Below are 20,040 nucleotides of genomic sequence, written 5' to 3'. Positions count from 1 at the left end.
CCCTCCCCCCTCCACCTTGCCTCTCATTCTTCTCTCCTTTCTTGTCACCCACCTGCCACTGCCTCCCAACTCCCTCACCCCTTCCCCCTTCCACCTCCCCTCTTTATACCTGCCATCTCCCCTCCCCACTCTCAGTCCTGATGCGGGGTCTCGACCTGAAATGTTGACAATTCCTTCCCCTCCACAGATGCTGCTCGACCCATTGAGTTCCTCCAGCAGATTGTTGGTTGCTCCAGATTCCAGCTTCTGCAGGCTCTTCTGTCTCCACTCTGTTTGAGTTTCCTCCCCTCCCCCACGAGGTATGGGACCACCAAAACCAGCTGTAGGTTCTTAAACAGAACACCTCCAAATTCAGCAAGATCTGCTCTGACCGAGTAGAGCAATAGAATGGATGGGATTGCATTGATGGGAGATGATGGGCTGACTGGCCTCTTTCTGTGTTGTAATTGATCATTGGTTTATTATTGTCACATATACTGAGATACAGTGCAAAGCTTTTGTTTGCAATCCATCCATACAGACCATTCCATACAACAGTACATCAAGGTAGTACAAGAGAAAAGCAATAACAGAATGCAGAATAAAGTGTTACAGTTACAGAGAAAGTGCAGTGCAGGCAGACAATAAGGTGCAAGGGCCACAACAAGGTAGAATGAGAAATCAAGAGTTCATCTTTATAGTGCAAGAGGTCCATTCAAGAGTCTGATAACAGTGGGACAGAAGCTGTCCTTGAGCCTGGTGGTACGTGCTTTCAGGCTTCTGTCTCTTCTGCCCAGTGGGTGGGGGGAGAAGAGAGAATGTCCGGGGTGGGTGGGTCTTTGATTATGTTGGCTGCTTTCCTGAGGCAGCAGGAAGTGTAGACAGAGTCAGTGGAGGGGAGGCAGTTTCTGTGATAGACTGGGCTGTTGAAATAGTGCAAGGATTTCAGCCCAACATCTCCTGCACCTAAACCTACCCAGCAGAAACAGCCACAGTAACCCAGTCCAATCCAGATCAATGTGCTGCCCTCAACACTATTGGCTTTGTGATTAATTTATAACTTTCCTTTCCAAATGATCTCAGTCCTTCATGAGTCTGGACCGATTAATTCCTCTTGGCTCTCCTGAAGGATTTCACCTTGGCTGAACAGAGACGTTTGTTGCTGAGCAATGTGATAGAAATGACTCAGGTCTGGTGTAAGAGTGAGTGAGACCATCTGGTGTGTTGATCTTGTGGATCAGTCGCCATCCAATTGAGCGCAGAATGAAAATGCGACACAGGTTAACGCTGTACACCACTGCAGCCCATGGCAGAGCAATGCAGGCAAGAGCAATGCGTATCTGAGGTCAGTTGCTGTGTACAGTTTTGTCACCCTGTTGTTAGAAAGACATCACTAAGCTGGAAGGAGTGCAAAGGAGATTTGCCAAACTTAAGGTCAGCTTCTACCCCACTGTGATAAGTCTATTGAACGGTTCCCTTATACGATGAGATGGACTCTGACCTCACGATCTACCTTGTTGTGACTTTGCACCTTATTGCACTGCACTTTGTCTGTAGCTGTGACACTTTATTCTGTACTGTTATTGTTTTTACCTGTACTACCTCAATGCACTCTGTACTAACTCAATGTAACTGCACTGTGTAATGAATTGACCTGTACGATCGGTTTGCAAGACAAGTTTTTCACTGTACCTCTGTACAAGTGACAATAATAAACCAATACCAATACCAATGTTGCCAGGACTCGAGGGCCTGGGTTATTGGCAGAGGTTGGTCAGGCTAGGACTTGTACTGCTTTAGAGTCATAAGAGTCATAGAGTCCTATAGCACATAAACAGGCCCTTCGGCCTAACTGGTCCATGCCGACCCAGATTCCCATCTAAGCTAGCCTCATTTGCCTGTGTTTGGCCCACTTCCCTCTCAGCCTTTCCTATCCATGCACCTGTCCAAGTGTCTCAGAGTCATAGAGTCATAGTCTTTTAAATGTTGTTAATGTACCTGCCTCAACCACTTCATCTGGCAGCTCGTTCCATATACCGACCACCCTCTGGGTGAAAAAGTTGCCCCTCAGGTTCCTATTAAATCTCCCCTTTCTCACCTTAAACCTATGCCCTCTAGTTCTTGATTCCCCAACCCTGGGAAAAAGACTGAGTGCATTCACCTTAAATATTCCCCTCTTGATTTTATAAACCTCTATAAAAATCACCCCTCATTCTCCTGCACTGCAATGAATAAAATCCCATCCTGCTCAACCTCTCTCCATTACTCAGCCCCTCAAGTCCCGGCAACGTCCTCGTAAATCTCCTCCGCACTCTTTCCAGCTTAATGGCATCTTTTCAGTAGGAAGGTGACCAGAACTGAACACAATATTCCAAATCCAGCCTCACCAGCATCTTGCACAATTGTAACATAATATCCTAACTTCTGTACTCAGTGCCGTGACTGATGAAGGCCAGCGTGCCAAATGCCTTCTTCACCACTGTGTCTACCTGTGGCACCACTTTCAGGGAACCCTGTACCTGTACTTCAAGGTCCCTCTGTATGACTCTGTGACTCAACAAAAGCAGGAAATCAAGCAACGCAGATGCTGCAACTCTGAAATAAAATCAAAAGGTGCAGTCATGCAGGTAACAGTGAGAACTAAAAGACCCGGCTTCGTGGAAGGTTCTTCCTCCCCAGGTTGTGAGCTGAACATTGTACAGGAAAGAAAGAGAAAAGCTAGCATTCTTGCATTGCTGACACAAGAAACTACAGATATTGGAATCTGGAGCAAAAACCAAGCTACTGGAGGAACTTAGAGGATCAGGCGGCATCTGTGGAGGGAAATGGACAGTCAATGTTTTGGGGTTGGGATACTTCATCTGGACTGTGAAGGGTCCAAAACATTGACTGTCCGTTTCCCTCCACAGCTGCTGCCTGACCCTCTGAGTTCCTCCAGTAGCTTGGTTTTACCTCCATCGCTGTTTGCTTCCCTTTCAGATTCAATGAAATCTTGACGCTGTTGTAAAGTCCATGGTAGTGTCGCGGTTAGCATAATGCATTACAGCTCCAGCGACCCGGGTTCAATTCCGGCCGCTGTCAGTAAGGAGTTTGTACGTTCTCCCCGTGTCTGTGTGCGTCTCCTCCGGGTGCTCCGATTTCCTCCCACATTCCAAAGACGTACGGGTTAGGAAGTTGTGGGTGTGCTATGTTGGCGCCGGAAGCGTGGCGACACTTGCGAGCTGCCCCCAGAATGCTCTATGCAAAAGGTGCATTTCACTGTGTGTTTCAATGTACATGTGAATAATAAAGATATCTTATCTTAAGTGGAAAATATGACAGACAATTTGCGCACAGCAAGATCCCACAAAAAAAGCATGACTGCATCACGCTGACGGCTGGCTCCATACTACCAGTGTATCAGCATGTTCTGTGTTTCCTAGACTTATGCGTCACAGCTGCTGTGCTGGAGATCAGATGTGCCCACATCTGGCTCTCACTGACCACTGGGACCATGGGCAGAGTGGGGCCAGAATCTGAGGCGTAGCTTTACACCTGCGGCATCCAGTGTGGTCCCACTCACCTGAAAGTTGGCACTGACCCTCAATGAGAAACAAGGTGAAGTAAATGGTTTGCTTCTTTACCCTTTGATTGAAGTAATATTCAAATAACTTGCATAAGAAGTTAAGGTTTAAATATTTAAAAAATAATTTTTATGTTTCAAATTATTTAAATATATTTTAACTGTTTCCAAACATCTCTGATCATCAGATGCTTTGGGACACTGGAAGAGGGTCCTGCCAATGCAAACTGCCTTCAGGAGTGTCTGGGGATGAGCTTCAGGTTCCACCATCTGAGGACTGGTAGTCACTTGTGGAATGGTCCATCTCATTGAACAGCAGCAACAGGGGCCTCTCCTTTACACTGGGAACCACGTGCCCACTAAAAGTATAAAAGTTGGGAAATCAAGTTGTAGCTGTATAAAACCTTGGTTAGGCCACACTTGGAATTTTGTGTGCAGTTCTGGTCACCACACTATAGGAAAGATGTGGAGGCTTTGGAGAGGGTGCAGAAGAGGTTCGCCAGGATGCTGCCTGGATTAGGAGGGTAGATGCTATAAGGACGGGTTGGACAAACTTGGGTTGCTTTCTCTGAAGTGGTGGACACTGAGGGGAGACCTGACGGAAGTTTATAAAATTATGAGAGGCGTAGATAGGGTAGACAGTCAGAACCTTATTCCCAGAGTGGAAATGTGAAATATTAGAGGACATAGATTTAAAGTGAGAGGGGGAAAGTTTAAAGGAGATGTGCGGAGCAAGTTTTTTTACAGAGAGAGTGGTGGGTGCCTGGAACATGCTCCCAGGGTTGGTGGTGGAAGCAGATACAAAAGCAACATTTAAGAGGCATTTAGACACATGAACAGGCAGGGAATGGAGGGATATGGGTCATGTGCAGGTAGATGGGATTGGTTAGGATTTGCATCATGGTTCGCACAGACATGGTGGGCCGAAGGGCCCTTTTCTGCACTGTTCTATGTTCTGAGTACAACAGCAGAGATCCCGAGGGGGTGATCGGCCACAATCTGCCTTCAAGTGGTAATGACCAGATAATTCCTCTCAGGGATAGTTTTTAAGAGAAGACTTCTTCCAAATTGTGTACCATGGTGTCTTCCCCATCCACTCAAGATGACAAACTGGCCCTCAGTTTAATGTCTAACCTGAAAGCCAACACCCCTAACTCCATGGGCACCAGAGTGCCCATCCAGTAATGGGATGGGACCCAGAATCTGTCTGCTCGGAGGCTGGAGTGTGACCCACTAAGTCATAGTTGGCACTGAAGAGTATCTCAACAGCTGTGGATTTGTTTCCCTACCAACATGATGTCAGTGGCATACGTAGACCAGAGACTGGAGAGATGATGCAAGCAAACACCTGTTGGTGCTGTGGGCCCACTGTGGCCAACTTCACAATAGACTCGTTGTTTCCCGGTTGGATAATTACCCAAACTGAAGCCAGTTCTGGGAAGGAAAACCAGTCGAGCACCAATTGACACTAGACCTTAACAATTATAGGCATTGGTGGAAAGCTTCTTTTAATGTGGTTCACTGATGGATTCGTAGCAATGTTTTCCCCTCTATCAATGCCTGGATTTGGTGTTGCAGATCATTTGGTGGCTGCGTGTGGAACTTTCTTGTGTGTAACTTGGTGGTCACAATCCCTGGAGAGCAACAGTGATCCACTGTAGAGTACGTTGGAATTCCCTAAGGTTGCAGAAAGGTTCTAGAAAATTGCACGGTTTATTGCAATTAATTGTTATAGCTGCATTTACATCTGTGATTGTGCACCAAAACTCTAAGCTTCCTCATTATCCCTCATGTAAGTGGGTGACAGGGGAAACAGGGAGGAGTTGATGGATATGTGACAGAGAATAGGTTACAGGAAAATAAAGAGAACATAGAACAGTACAGCACAGGAACAGGCCCTTCGGCCCACGATGTTGTGCTGAACTAATTAAACTAGTACTTAAATGCCTGACTAAATTAATCCCTTCTGCCTACACAATGTCATATCCCTCCACTCTCTGCACATCCATGTGCCTAGCCAACAACCTCTGAAACGTCTCTATCGTATCTGCCTCCACCACAACCCCAGGCAGCACATTACAGGCACCTACCTCTCTCTGTGTAAAAAAGATGCCCTGCGCATCTCCTTTGAACTTACCCCCTCTCACCTTAAATGCATGCCCTCTAGTATTGGTCATTTCAATGCTGGGGAAAGATACCGGCTGTCTACCCTATCTATGCCTCTTATAACTTTATAAACTTCTATCAGGTCTCCTCTCAGCCTCTGCAAACAGCACAAATGGGGGACCGGGACTGATAATATTACTCTGACAGCCAGCACAGACTTGAATCTCCTCTTATATCATAAGAAAATGTGAGAAAATTCCAACAACATCTTTGACTGAAGAGGAAGTTCACCTGGCAAGATGCTTCAGTTTTAAGTTTTCAGTCTGTTGTGCTCAGCTTTGATGATATGAAGAGTTTTGCCTGGGTGCCCACAACTGTCATTATGTCAGTTCCCAACAGCAGTGTTCAAACAATAATGCTGAAAGATTTCCTTTGTAAGTAAGCTGTCCTTCATTTGCAGGATACTTCACAGAGCTCTTCTGCGCCTAAATTAAGATGTTGAACCACAGCAAAGTTGGAGAAAATGAGTAATATTTTTGCCTTTAAATTTTGGGAGCAGCTTACATTGAAATGCCACTGCAATATCCAACACTGGTGATGTTAAAGTTTAGCATGGAAAAATACTTCAACTTGCCATGTAAAATGAATATGAAGTTTCTTTTTAATCTTATTTAACTACAAGTTAGTTGAAAAGCATAAAGGATTGTGGCAAAACACGAATGAAGCATCATCTAGTTATTTATGGACTCATGCATTTGCTGCTGAAGTCAGGATGTAAGCTATCATTTGATGTGACCCATCATTTATACATCTAAGTTCACTGTTTCATTGAGATGACCACAGGGGAAGACCGTGGCAAAAAGCTACCCAGATGGTCCCTCCCTCCTGCTCTTCCCCACCTGCCCTGCAGAATGTTTCTGCTTCTGTTCAACAATGTTTGGACTGTGATGCCCGTTTAAAAGATTTAAATTTTTGGGATGGGAGAGGTGAGCTGAGGAGGATCCTAGAGCTTGGAACAGTCAGAGATGAGGGCAGGAAATCCTATCCAATTAACTTGGAGGGGCCATGACCTAACTGCCATGACCATGAGTACCAGCCCATTAATGCCTGTCCTGGTTGGGTATTCCGGAGTTTCTGGATGAAGTACGTCTGCCGAGGTATGTTCTGTGTCCTACAGGGTGCAGTTGATTGGGACAATGGAGCAATGACTGATTGAATCGCTGTGGTAACACATCAACATTCAGTTGTGGCAGTGGCCCTAGACACTTATAGAACATAGAACATGGAACACTACAGCACAGTACAGGCCCTTTGGCCCACAATGTTGTGCCAATATTTTATCCTGCTCTAAGATCTATCTAACCCTTCCCTCCCACATAGCCCTCCATTTCTCTATCATTCATGTGTCTATCTAAGTGTCTCTTAAATGTCCCTAATGTATCTGCCCCCACAACCTCTGCCGGCAGTGCGTTCCACACACCCACCACTCTCTGTGTAAAAAACTTACCCCGACATCCCCCTTATACCTTCCTCCAATCACCTCAAAATTATGTCCCCTCGTGTTAGCCATTATCCCACTGGCTGAGTGGATCCCTCTGGCACTTAAGCACGTGTGTGTGTGTGTGTGTGTGTGTGTGTGTGTGTGTGTGTGTGTGTGTGTGTGTGTGCGTGCGTGTGTGTGTGTGCATGTATGTGTGTGTGTGCGTGCGTGCATGTGTGTGCATGTATGTGTGTGCGTGCGTGCGTGCGTGTGTGTGTGTGCATGTATGTGTGTGTGCGTGCGTGTGTGTGTGTGTGCGTGTGTGTGTGTGTGTATGTGTGTGTGTGCGTGTGTGTGTGTGTGTATGTGTGTGTGCGTGTGTGTGTGTGTGGGTGTGTGTGTGTATGTGTGTGTGTGTGTGTGTGCGTGTGTGTGTGCGTGTGTGTGTGTGTGTGTATGTGTGTGTGTGTGTGTGTGTGTGCGTGTGTGTGTGTATGTGTGTGTGTGTGTGTGTGTGTACTCATGCACAAATACATGTGCATATTTGGAAATACTCAGCAGGTCAAGTGGCATCTGTAGGAAGAGAAGCAGAGTTAGTATTTCAGGTCGAAGAATTGATCAGGTCAGAATAGGGAAGAAGAGAAAAGAATCTCATAAAGCAGCAGGGCGGGTAGAGGTGGGGGATGTCTCTGATAGGGTAAACCGGGGTGACCATGGGGACAAGCTGGGAGTGGAGTGCCGGGCACGTCCGCCTGCTCTGCATTTCACAACTCCTATATTCCTTTGTCTATGTTCTCACTCCCTGAACTGCTCCCTTTCACTCATTGACCAGAAAGCTTATATACTGCTTGTTTGCTGCATCTGCAAATTAACTTTCCATGACTTGTGTACCGGAACACCCGGGTCCCTCTGAACACCAACACATTCACCATCTCTGAACACCAACACATTCACCATTTAAAAAATATTCCTGCGTTCCATTTTTCCACCAAAGTGATGAGCCCATATATTCCACCTGCTATGTCTTCATCCATTCAATTAAGAAGCCTCCTTCATCCTCCTCACAGTCCACACTGCCTCCCAGCGTTGTATCACCAGCCCACTCATTTACTGGCTCCCACATCATCAACGGGCTGTGCATAGTTAGAACCCCTGCACCAATCCCCACGGCCTCCCAATCACTGCCCCCACCATAGGTGCAACACCTGCCCCTACACCACCTCCATCACCTCCATCCAGGGACCCAAACAGTCCTTTCAGGTGAGACAGAGATTCACCTGCACTTCCCTTAATATCACCTATTGCATTCGGTGCTCCGAGTGTGCACTCCTCTACATTGGTGAGACCGAACGCAGACTAGGTGACCGTTTCACAGAACACCTGCGCTCTGTCCGTAACCGCGATCTGCATCTCCTTGTTGCCTGTCACTTCAACTCCCCCTCCCACTCCATCACTGATATGTCAGTCCTCGGCCTCCTCCACTACCAGGAGAAGTCCAAACTCAAACTGGAGGAACAGCACCTCGTTTTCCGTCTTGGAACATTGCAGCCTAATGGCATGAACATTGAATTCTCCCACCTTAGGTAATCCCTGCCCCCCTTCCCCACACCCCCCACCCCAACCATGTTTCTTCTCTTCTTCCCTTTCCTAGCCTGTCTCTCTTTTTTTGACCCTTTTTTTCTCTCCTTACCTTTGACCCATCCCCCGGTGGGTCTGCTCTCCCCTCCTCCCCCACACCTGCCTATCACTGTCTCTTACCTGCATCTACCTATCACCACCCTGTGCCCACCCCGCCTCCCCTCTTTTGTCCACCTATCACTGCTCTGCTTTTCCCTTCTATATATTAGGCTTCCCCTTTTCCTATTTTCAGTCCTGAGGACGGGTCCTGACCCAAAACGTTGACCACCTGTTTTACTCTACAGATGCTGCCTGGCCTGCTGAGTTCCTCCAGCATCATTGTGTTTTTCATCTAGATTCCAGCATCCGCAGTCCTTTGTTTCTCATATATTCATCTTCTCTATTTTCTGTCCGTTTGCCAATTCTCAACCCATGCCAGTATACTAGCCCCAATACCATGCACTGATATTGTTTATTTGCCTCCTGTGTGTGAATTTGATCATTTAGACATAACCATAGTCATTAGGTATACAGCACATGAACAGGTCCTTCAGCCCAACTCATCCATACCATCTACCTGATCAAGTCCAATTTGCCTGCATTTAACCCATATCCTTTTTCCTATCCATGAACCAGTCCAAAGGTCTTTTAAACATTATAACTGTACCCACCCCTTCCACTTCCTCTGGCAACTCCATATACCCACCACGCTCTGTGTGAAAATCTTGTGCCTCAGAACCCCTTTAAGCCTCTCCTTTCACCTTAAACCTATGCCCTCCTGTTTCAGACTCCCCTACCCTGAGAAAAAGACTGCAACCATCCACCTTATCTCTGCCCCTCATGATTTTATAAACCTCTATAAGGTCACCCCTCAGCCTCCTTCGCTCCAGGGAAAACAGCCCCAGCCTATCCTGACTCGAAACGTTGACCGCCTGCTTTTCTCCACAGATGCTGCCTGGCCTGCTGAGTTTTTCATCTCGATTCCAGCATCTGCAGTTTCTCTATCCAGTCTCTCCTTATAACTCAAGCCCTCCAGTCCCGGCAACATCCTTGGGAAAATTTTCTGCACCCTCTCTAGCTTATACAATAACAAAATACCATCATAAAAGAAAACAAGGGCTAAGATGTTTCTGGGATGTTTCCTTGTAAAATGTCCAACATTCCTCATCTCAATCCCTTTGGATTTTGGAAACCAAATTAGAACATGGATAACTTCGGCGACACATGTGGGCTTCCTCCAGAATGCTCTACGCAAAATATGAATTTGGTATTGGTACTGGTATTGGTTTATTATTGTCACTTGTACTGAGGTACAGTGAAAAGCTTGTCTTACAAACTGTGCAGGTCAATTCATTACACAGTGCAGCTACATTGAGTCAGTACAGAGTGCATTGATGTAGTACAGGTAAAAACAATAACACTGTGTTTCGATGTACATGTGATTAATAAAGATATCCTATCTCATCTCATCTCATCTCATCTCATCTCAACCGGGAGACCAAGAAACAAAGTCTACAACATAACATCATTGGATAAGCCATTCCCCCAATCACATGAAGAAATTAGAATGAGGGTCAACTATCCATAAGTAACGGAGTAAGTGAAGGAATTAAAGGTTGTCAGTCACACCACACCAGCCTGATTAGTAAATAAGTAGGTATTGCCCAGCACAAAGTAGTTGGCAAGTAATTTCCACTGAAGTACAGGGCTAAAGAGGAGTAATTGGTACTTGAAGCCATCTCACAAAGAGTCACCACTCTCCCTACCATCTCGGAAGGACCTGGTGGGTGAGGAGTTAGATCCAGTGATAAAGGAATGGCAATGGAATAATGCCACTATTCCAAGGAATGGGATAGTGATGGGATTGTATCAGCCAGCATGGACCAAGTGGCCCATGGTAAATATACATTTAACCATTACGAAGTCTTCCATTTTCATGTATAAGATTACACTAACGTTGCAGCATTGGTAATAACTTGTACCCTTATATACTGCAGGCACAATCTGACGATTGGATTCCTGTGTCGAAATAAATCATTTTATTTCTCATTAAGCATTTCTTTAGAAAAACATCCTGATTTCAAAAACAGTTCTATTAAAAAAAATTCATAACAGGCGTCTGGCAGACAAGCCACTGCTGTGGGATACGACTCTGACTGGGGATCCACAAGCTCAGCATTTGTCTCTTGTTACATCCTAGTCGAGAAGACTCACAGCAGATGTGGCCCACAGTGGAAGACAAGGGAGACACACGGCATGGTTTTGACAGTGGAGCGGAACTTAAGAAATGCCTGAAGACCCACCGGTTCATTGCTTAGGCTGCGCAAATACGTCAGTCAACATTTTTCTAAGCATTAACCTCCAACAACTTGGACTGAAGCTCAAACAGAAAATTCTGGAAAAGCTCAGCTGCTTTTTCCTGCATTTTCAGTTATTGTTTCAGATTTCCAGCATCTGCAGTTTTTTTTTGATTTTCTGACTGAAGTGCTGTGCAGTCACATGTGCCGTGAGTCTTGTTCTGGACTGGACAGGATAAGATAAAATAAGATGAGAAAAGATAAGATTCCTTTTAGTCAAATGTACATGCGCAGGCACTGTAGTGTAGCGGTAGGTGTAACACCATTACAGCGCCAGTGACCCGGGTTCAATTCCGGCCACTGTCTGTAAGGAGTTTGTACGTTCTCCCCGTGTCTGCGTGGGTTTCCTCCAGGTGCTCCGGTTTCCTCCCACATTTCAAAGACGTACAGGTTAGGAAGTTGTGGGCATGCTATGTCGGTGCCGGAAGCGTGGCGACACTTGCAGGCTGTCCCCCAGAATATGTGGCCCTGTGAAGGTTCGAACAATGCCGTACGTGGAGCTGAACCAGGATTGACCGAGGTTTGCTCACTCACTCCACACTGAACTGGTTGTTCTCCACCAGGTTAGGGGCCATGTTTTGGCTTTGATTCTCTTGGGTTACGGGGTTAAAATAGATCGGCCAGGGTTCTGGCTGCTGATCATCATCCTGAGATCCACTTGGGAAAGGTGGAAGTTGTGGGCAATTACTCAGCACCTGGTACGCACTTGGCAAGAAATTTCTTCTTTGGGAGATGCCAACACTGCCTTTCTGAGCTCACAGCCAATATCATGGGCCTGTATCTCAAGGACACCAGTGGACATGTGTCACAGTCCCATGTGTACTTAGAATCATTGGTTGTTGCTGCACAGAGTATGGCCATTCAACCCATTGAATCTGTACTGACCCCTAGTATAGCCTCCCCATCAGTACCATTCCCCCATTCTTCCCTGTGCCCCTGCAAGTCATACCTATCCAATTCCCTTAGTGAAAGTCCTGCTTGTCCCATGCAATGACCCACCAGATCCAATTCACAATGACACGCACACCCTCAGACATGCATCAGACCCACGTGAGCATTAGAGCGGTCACTTTGTCACGTGTGACCCACTTCACTCACACAGCAGTGGGAGAGGTCGGGTTTAGAAGCCCCACCCGTGCTCTGCTGATGACTGTGTGTCACCCACAGTTCCAGAAGATTCAGCCCTATCACAACAAGTAAAGGGAAGGAAATTCAATCAATACAGTTAGACTGGATACCCTTTTGTCAAAGAATCGTCTGTACGCTGAACTGAGGAGCAACAAAAAAATGTCCCCAGGGCAACTACCAACAGAGAAACGGCACTGTGAGTGACATAACACAGCAGGACACAGTACACCCCTCACTTGCAGAAAGTTAAACTCATGTTAAGCTTAACTCCCCAGAGCTGATTCAGAAATTCTTATGAGGATCAGACAGGAGTTGAGGAAAAGTCAGAGAGCGGCTTGTGCCTGGAACTCACTGTCTGAAAAAATGGTGATGGCAGGAACCGTCACCACATTAAAGCAATGTAAATGAGCACTTGAAGAGCCAAACCCTACAAAACTGCAGTCTAAGAGCCGAGAAGTGGAAGTTACACAAGTACAGCTTCTGGCTGCATACAAATGATGGGTTGAACAGCTCCCTTCTATGCTTTGACTCTACAGTATCTTCATATCATCTGGAGTGAGCTGCATTTATCCTGTCAAGTGTGTGCTCTGGTTTCCAGGAAACTCTTTTTAGAACAACTACAGAATTCTAACTTGTTCCATGTTTGCCGCTTGAAGGTGTGTTGGTGACCCTATCAGCACACAAGGGGCTTCTGGAACTGATTAGGAAGTTCCCAGTGTTTCAGGTGAAACCTGAGGGTCACAACGAACGAAAGCAGGGAGTGAGTCAGCTTATAAACAGAGCTCTGCATTACATGAACCTGTTTTCCTTAAAGGAAGGTATTCAAAGCTCAACTTCAATTAGGTTTAGTGCTGCTATCAAAATGTAAACAGGAAGACACAAAACATCAAAACACTGAAAGTACTTGCCAAAAGTGAAGTAAAAGAACGGAATCAACTTGTTGAGTTGTGCATAAGTCCTTTTCAGTACATTAAGCTAATGAGGCAGCAAAAGTTTCACATAACGTAATGGAAAAATCGAACAAGTTATTTGTTTCTCTGTAAGTTATCCCTGTAAGAACGGAGAGATGTTCTTGCATGACCTCTGTTAATGCAAACAACAAACTCATTGTCACCTAATTACAACAAACTGCTCTGTGAGCAAGTCACCACTTATTTTTATTTAGTTAGTAACACTCAATGCCAAAAGTTTCACGGACGCTGTAATATAAGTTAAACTTCAGGAAGAGAAACTTTTACTCAAGTTTAAGTTAATGTTTAATTTCAAGCATTTTTTCAATGTGTTGTTAGAAAATCATACTCACACAGATAAAAATGGATTCAATTTTGCTCTTTCACTAAAATAAATGGCTCCAGAAATCTCTGTTTTCTTAATACATTCCTTGAAAAATCTGTCATAATATCACAAGCATTGAAAGATACAAATGCAAAGTGTGATTTTTCTGTTCATTTAAAAGCAATTGCTGCAAATTGTGAGCTTACCGGAATCTTCCAGAACCAGTCTCCTTCCTAACTGCACCCTCGACTGATAGTGCAGTATGTTTTTGTTATGTTTTAGTTTGTTCCTAGTCCCCCAGTCTCCATCGGAGCAACAATGCATCCTTTATCTCTCGGCCAATTCCTTCAGCTTGAATCCACACCCCCAAAATCCTCATGCACTGATTCCCTTATTTAATAATGTTACCTCAGTGAAATAAACCATGCATTCATTACACCATTCCCTGCATTCTTTCCAATGTTTAGGCATCACTTCATTCCCAAATGTCCCCATAAGATCTGGGTGAGAAATTCTACAGAGGCTAATTAAGAGGAAGTGGCCTTTCAGACTTCATTAAGGTATAGAAGATGTTTCAGGGAACTAATTCTCCTTATTTTTCAGGGTGAACAGTTTAGTTCCAGCTGTGAATACAGTATAATTCTAAACGGCAAGCTGCCTTCCCCGTGAAGTCTTCACAAATAGGGTTCACTTCCACTGAGCTTGTCAAATTGTTTGGCATTTCTCCACATGAAGGAGAGCACAAAACAGGATTTCTTCCTTAAAATTTTCATTGTCTTGGCTCTTGGGATTTTTATTGAAAGAGTTTGTTTGCTTTTCTACAGTGCGTTCTGCCAGCACTTGACTCAACCATAGAGTTATACAGCACAGAAACAGACCCTTCAGCCCAACTCAACCATGCTATCCATCAAGCACCCATTGACTCTAATCCCATTTTATTCTCCTCACATTCTCTTCAACTTGGTGATACCAATATACAGTGAAAAGCTTGTGTTTGAGTGCCATCCAGTCACATTCCCTACATCAGTACATTGAGGTAGTACAAAGGGAAAAAACAATAACAGAATGCAGAATATAATGTCACAGTTACAGAGAAAGTGCAGTGCAGGCAGATGGTAAGATGCAAGGCCATGACAAGGTAGACTGAGAGAACAAGAGTTCATCTTTATTGTGCAAGAGGTCCGTTCAAAAGCCTTATAACAACTTTCTCCAGATTCTACCAGACTGGGTGCAATTTACAGTCACAGAGTCATAGAGATGTACAGCATAGAAAAGCCCTCCATGTCTCTGCCAACTATCCAGCCTATCCCACTTGTCTAACTTCCTTACTTGCCCACTTGCTAATCCTTGCCAGCCAAGGTGCCTACCTGAGCTGGTCCTGTTTGCCTGCATTTGGCCCATATCCCCCTAAACCTTTCCTGTCCATGCACCTGTCTGAATGTCTTTTAAGCACTGTGATTGTACCCACCTCTGCCACTTCCTCTGGCAGATCGTTCCATACACCCACCACCACCTAAGGACAACTGACTGAAGCACACTGAACACCGCACTGTGACAGCAAAGGTAAATCGTGCAGTTTGGTGCCTTTCCATTGAAGGGGTTTACCCCCCTATCTTCATCAAAGTGCAGGTTACAGGATGAGTTCCCTAACTCACTGCAGGTTCCCCAGGTACAAAGCCACCAAGTCACAAAACCTCCTCAAAATAGTTTGGTTCTCAGCGTTGAGATATAAGGTAAGATATTTATTTATCAGTCACATGTACATTGACAGAGTGAAATGTGTCCTTTTGCATTACTGAGAGTGTTCTGGGGGGCAGCCCGCAAGTGTCGCCATTCTTCTGGCGCCAACACAGCATGCCCACAACTTCCTAACCCGTACGTCTTTGGAATGTGGGAGGAAACCGGAGCACCCGGAGGAAACCCACACAGACATAGATAGAACGTACAAACTCCTTACAGACAGCACAGAGGCCCCACCAGTCAGGAAAGGGTTAAGGAGGACCCACTGGTGACCTGGCGGGTTGAATACAGGTGGGCGAGGAGGCAGCGAGGAAGCACTGTGTGGTCAGTGCCAGCTCCCTGTCTCTTCTGCCGCATGCTCTCCTTGGCTGCTTCAACCACGAAGGGCATCGTGCTGTGTAGGTGGGCTGAGAACACCACCGAGCAGGGCAGGTTTGAGTTGGCTCTGGGCACAAACCACCTTCAGCAGCGTGCTGGGTGGAATTCCCCCGCATGGCAATGTGGCTCCGAACTGTGAGAGATGGGGGTTGGTCAGAGACTCGCTCTGTTGAGCAATGATATCGAACTAAGCTGGACGTCTGTGAGTTTGGTGTGCCCCAGCAACCTCTCCCCCAACACCCCCCAGCCCCACCACAGAGTCATGGTGCCGTACAGCATGGAAGCAGGCCCTTCAGCCCATCGATTCCATGCACACCATCAAGCACCCATCGACTTGAATCCCTTTTTATTCTCCCCACATTCTCATCAACCTCCCCCAGATTTTACCCCTCACCCATACCCGAGGGGTAACTTTTACAGTCATAGTCATACAGATAGAACCAGGCCCTTTGGCCCACTGTGTCCATGCTGACCATCTGCCGATCTATACCAATCTGACTTGCCTGCATTAATTCCATATCCCTCTATGCCCTGCTCAGTCAAGTACCTGTGAAAATGCCTCTTAAGTGTTGTTACTGTTCCTGCCTCCACCTCCTCCGGCACCTCATTCCAGATACCAGCAAATTGTTGCATGAAAAAATTACCCCTCAGGTCCACTTTAAACCTCCTCCCTCTCATCTTAAACATGTGCCCCCTAGTTTTAAACACACCTACTGTGGAAAATCGACACTGACTAACTACCCTATCTCTGCCTCTCATCATTTTACATATACCTCTATCACATCACCTCTCAGCCTCCTTCGCTCCAGGGGAAAAAGACCCAACCTATCCAATTTCTCCTGATTACGTAAGTCCTCCAATCCAGGCAACATTCTTGCGAATCTTTTCTGCACCGTTTCTACCTTAACGGTGCCCTTCCTATAGTGTGGTGACCAGAAATGCACATTATACTCCAAGTGAGCCTAACCAACGTTTTGTACAACTGTAACGTGACATCCCAACTCTTGTACTCAATGCCATGGTCACCTTCCTCACAACCCTGTCTACCTGTGTTTCCACTTTTGCATTCGTGTTCCCCAACATACCTCTGTTCAACAACACTCCCCAGGGCCATGACATTCCTGTATCTCCCGCTATGGTTTAACTTACCACAATGCAACACTTCACACGTGTCCGAGTTAAACATCAGGCAGGCACGGTAGTGTAGCAGTTAGCGTAACACTATTACAGCGCCAGAGACCCGGGTTCAATTCTGGCTGCTGTCTGTAAGGACCTTGTATGTTCTCCCCGTGTCTGCGTGGGTTTCCTTCGGGTGCTCTGGTTTCCTCCCACATTCCAAAGACGTGCGGGTTAGGAAGTTGTGGGCGTGCTATGTTGGCGCCAGAAGCGTGGCGACACTTGCGGGCTGCCCCCAGAACACTCTATGCAAAAGATGCATTTCACTGCATGTTTCAATGTACATGTGGCTAATAAAGAAATCTTATCCTATCTACTAACTTTGCTGATATTTGCAAACTTACTAACCATGCGACCTACATTCCCATCCAAATCAGTAATATATATCACAAACAACAGAGCACCCAGCACTGATCCCTGCGGCACACCACTTGTCACAGGCCTCCAATCTGAACATCAACCCTCCACTGCCACCTCTGAATCCTTCTATTTGTATCCAGTTTGCTAATTCACCCAAGCGTAAGGAAAGAGTTAAATGAGCCAAAGGTCATTTCTGATTCCTCCTTAGTACGTGCAGTAGTGTGTAACACAAAATGGTGTCAGCTTGGACACTGGGAATGTTTTGACAACTTACGGGAATACAGATGCACATCCTTGAGATTAGATAGTGGTGCAGAATGTTTTCTTCTTTACAGACCTGTTGTCTCCGTTTCTAAGTTAGGTGTTTAGGCCAAAGGTCGTGAGTGATAAGATAATATTTCTTTATTAGTCACATGTACATCTAAACACACAGTGAAATACATCTTTTGTGTAGAGTGTTCTGGGGGCAGCCCCACAAGTGTCGCCATGCTTCTGGCGCCAACATAGCATGCCCACAACTTCCTAATCCATACGTCTTTGGAATGTGGGAGGAAACCGAAGCACCTGGAGGAAACCCACGCAGACATTGGGAGAACGTACAAACTCCTTACAGGGAGTGGCAGGAATTGAATCCAGGTCGCTGGTGCTGTAATAGCGTTACGCTAACCGCTACGTTACCGTGCATTCATTGATAAGAAGGTACAGGCTGGTACCACTAAGGAATGGAAAAGTACTGGGGTAAAAGTTAGGTTTTTGAAGGGTATAAAAAAGGGGGACCTCTTTTGTGCAAATTGGGACCTTCCCTTAGGTTGGGTCACAAATGGTGCTGAGACACAGACAGAGGCTACGTGAAAGGCTGTTGGACACCTGAGGCTCCCTCCGGTATTATATAAATCTGTTCATTGATTGGTTGATAAGTATTATTTTGCTTCCTTCTGTATTTTAAATATTCTTCTTCTTTTCTGTATTTTATTCTTTATATAACTCCAATAAAGTAGTTTCTATAACTTTTAACACGTGTACAGTGTCTCCTTTGTTTGCAAATACCTCTTGCTGCTGAATCAGCAAAGAACAAGGAACGAATTTTAAAATATTTTTGTTACACCTCGATGCTATGTGTTCTAATCTTATGGACCAACCTACCATGTGGGACCTCGTCAAAGGCCTTGCCAAAGTCCACGAAGATAACATCAACCGCCCTGCCCTTGTCAGTCCTCTTGGTCAGCTCTTCAAAAAAACTCAATCAAATTCGTGAGACATGATTTCCCACGCACAAAGCCATGCTGACGATCCTTAATCAGTCCTTGCCTTTCCAACTGCAAATAAATCCTGTCTCTCAGAATCCCCTCCAGTAACTTCCTCACCACTGATGTAAGGATCATTGGCCTGTTTCCCTGGCTTAACCCTGATGCCTTCCTTAAATAAAGGCACAATGTTGGCCACACTGAGTCTTCCGGTACCTTACCTGTGGTTAATGGAGATACAAAAATCTCTGCTAAGGCCCCAGCAGTGGCCAATTAACCCACCAACCCGCACGTCTTTGGGACATGGGAGGAAACAGGAGCATCTGGAGGAGGCGCGCTCAGTCACAGGGAGAACGTGCAAGCTTCTACATCGGGCAGAACTAGAGGTCGGGATCGAAGCCAGATCCCTGGAGCTGTGAGACAGCAGCTCTACTCACCGAACCACTGCGTCACCCAAAGACACGTACCAGAACACAGAGTTCTTGAGTTTGTGATGCCACAGTCTAATGTTCAAACAATCAGTATCTGATGCTCACGGGGATGTACTGACTAAAAACTCTGATGTGATTTGAAATTCCCTGTGTATATAAGAAGTAGGATGGACTGTGTGGGTGCTAATGAGCAGGGGATCAAAATGTCTCTTGTTATCCCAATTATCCAATCACACGATGTGGATACCACTGACAATGCCAGCATTTACCCCCCATCCCTAATTGTCCCTAAACTACCGCTTCGCCGAGCACCTGCACTGTGTCTCTGCGACCATCTGGAGCTCACCGTGGCCAGTCACTTTAATTCCCCTCCCCATTCCCACCACGACCTGTCTGCCCTCGGCCTCCTCCACTGCCGGGGTGAGGCCAAACACAAACTCGAGGAACAGCCCCTCATATTCCCCCTGGGCCGTCTACACCCCGACGGCATGGACGGTGAATTCTCCAGCTTCAGGTAACCTGCTCCCCCTCTGTCCCTGATCTCCTGATCTCCTCAGTTCCTCCTACACCCACCCCCAGCCCCCATTCCCTTCCTCCACCTACTCCATCTGTCCACCACCCACACACCCCTCCCACTGGGTCCCCTCCCCACCTCCCTTATTTGGTTCCAGGCTCCACCTTCCTCTCCTATCGGATCCCACCATCTGCAGCCTCTGTCACCTCCACCCATCACCTCCCAGCCCCTGTCTCTATTCCCACTCCCCCCCCATCTGCCCATCCCTCCTCCTCACCTGGATCCACCCATCACCTGCCAGCTCTTTCTCCACCCCTTCCCCTCACCTCTTTATACCGGCTACTGCTCCACTATCTTTCAGATGAAGGGTTTTGAGCCGAAACGTCGACTGTCCATTTTCTTCCATAGAAGCTGCCTGACCTGCTGATTTCCTCTAGCATCTTGATTTGTGCTCCTTCAGAGTCGACACATTGCTCGGCCTGGATTCACACACAGTGAATGGGTACAGGCGACAGATGTCCTTTCTTGGAGGACATTAGTGAACCAGATGGGTGTTTACACAGTCCAGCAGTTCCACGGTTACAGAATCTATCTCTTTTGCAAGTTTTTTTAAAAACTTTATTTATACAGCACAGCAACAGGCCTGTCTGGCCCAACAAGCCCGCGCCGCCCAATTACACCCATGTTAACCTA

At 46.2% G+C, this 20,040-nt stretch overlaps 1 protein-coding gene across 3 annotated transcripts in view; it reads right to left on the bottom strand.

Moving 5' to 3' along the window:
• prelp (proline/arginine-rich end leucine-rich repeat protein) overlaps positions 1-13,852 on the bottom strand; it is a 30,364-nt gene extending 16,512 nt beyond the window's left edge. For 2 of the 3 annotated variants that reach the window (XM_052034978.1, XM_052034980.1), the window contains exon 1: positions 13,711-13,852. The gene's annotated coding sequence lies outside the window, so the exon portion shown is untranslated. Of the gene's footprint in view, positions 1-13,532; positions 13,615-13,710 lie in introns of those variants that run through there. The other variant, XM_052034979.1, reaches the window with a different exon arrangement.
• Positions 13,853-20,040: the final 6,188 nt, after the last annotated feature.

The sequence above is a fragment of the Pristis pectinata genome, chromosome 20 (assembly GCF_009764475.1).
Source record: "Pristis pectinata isolate sPriPec2 chromosome 20, sPriPec2.1.pri, whole genome shotgun sequence".
Classification (NCBI taxonomy): Eukaryota; Metazoa; Chordata; class Chondrichthyes; order Rhinopristiformes; family Pristidae; genus Pristis; species Pristis pectinata.
This window is presented reverse-complemented; position numbering and strand designations above follow the sequence as displayed.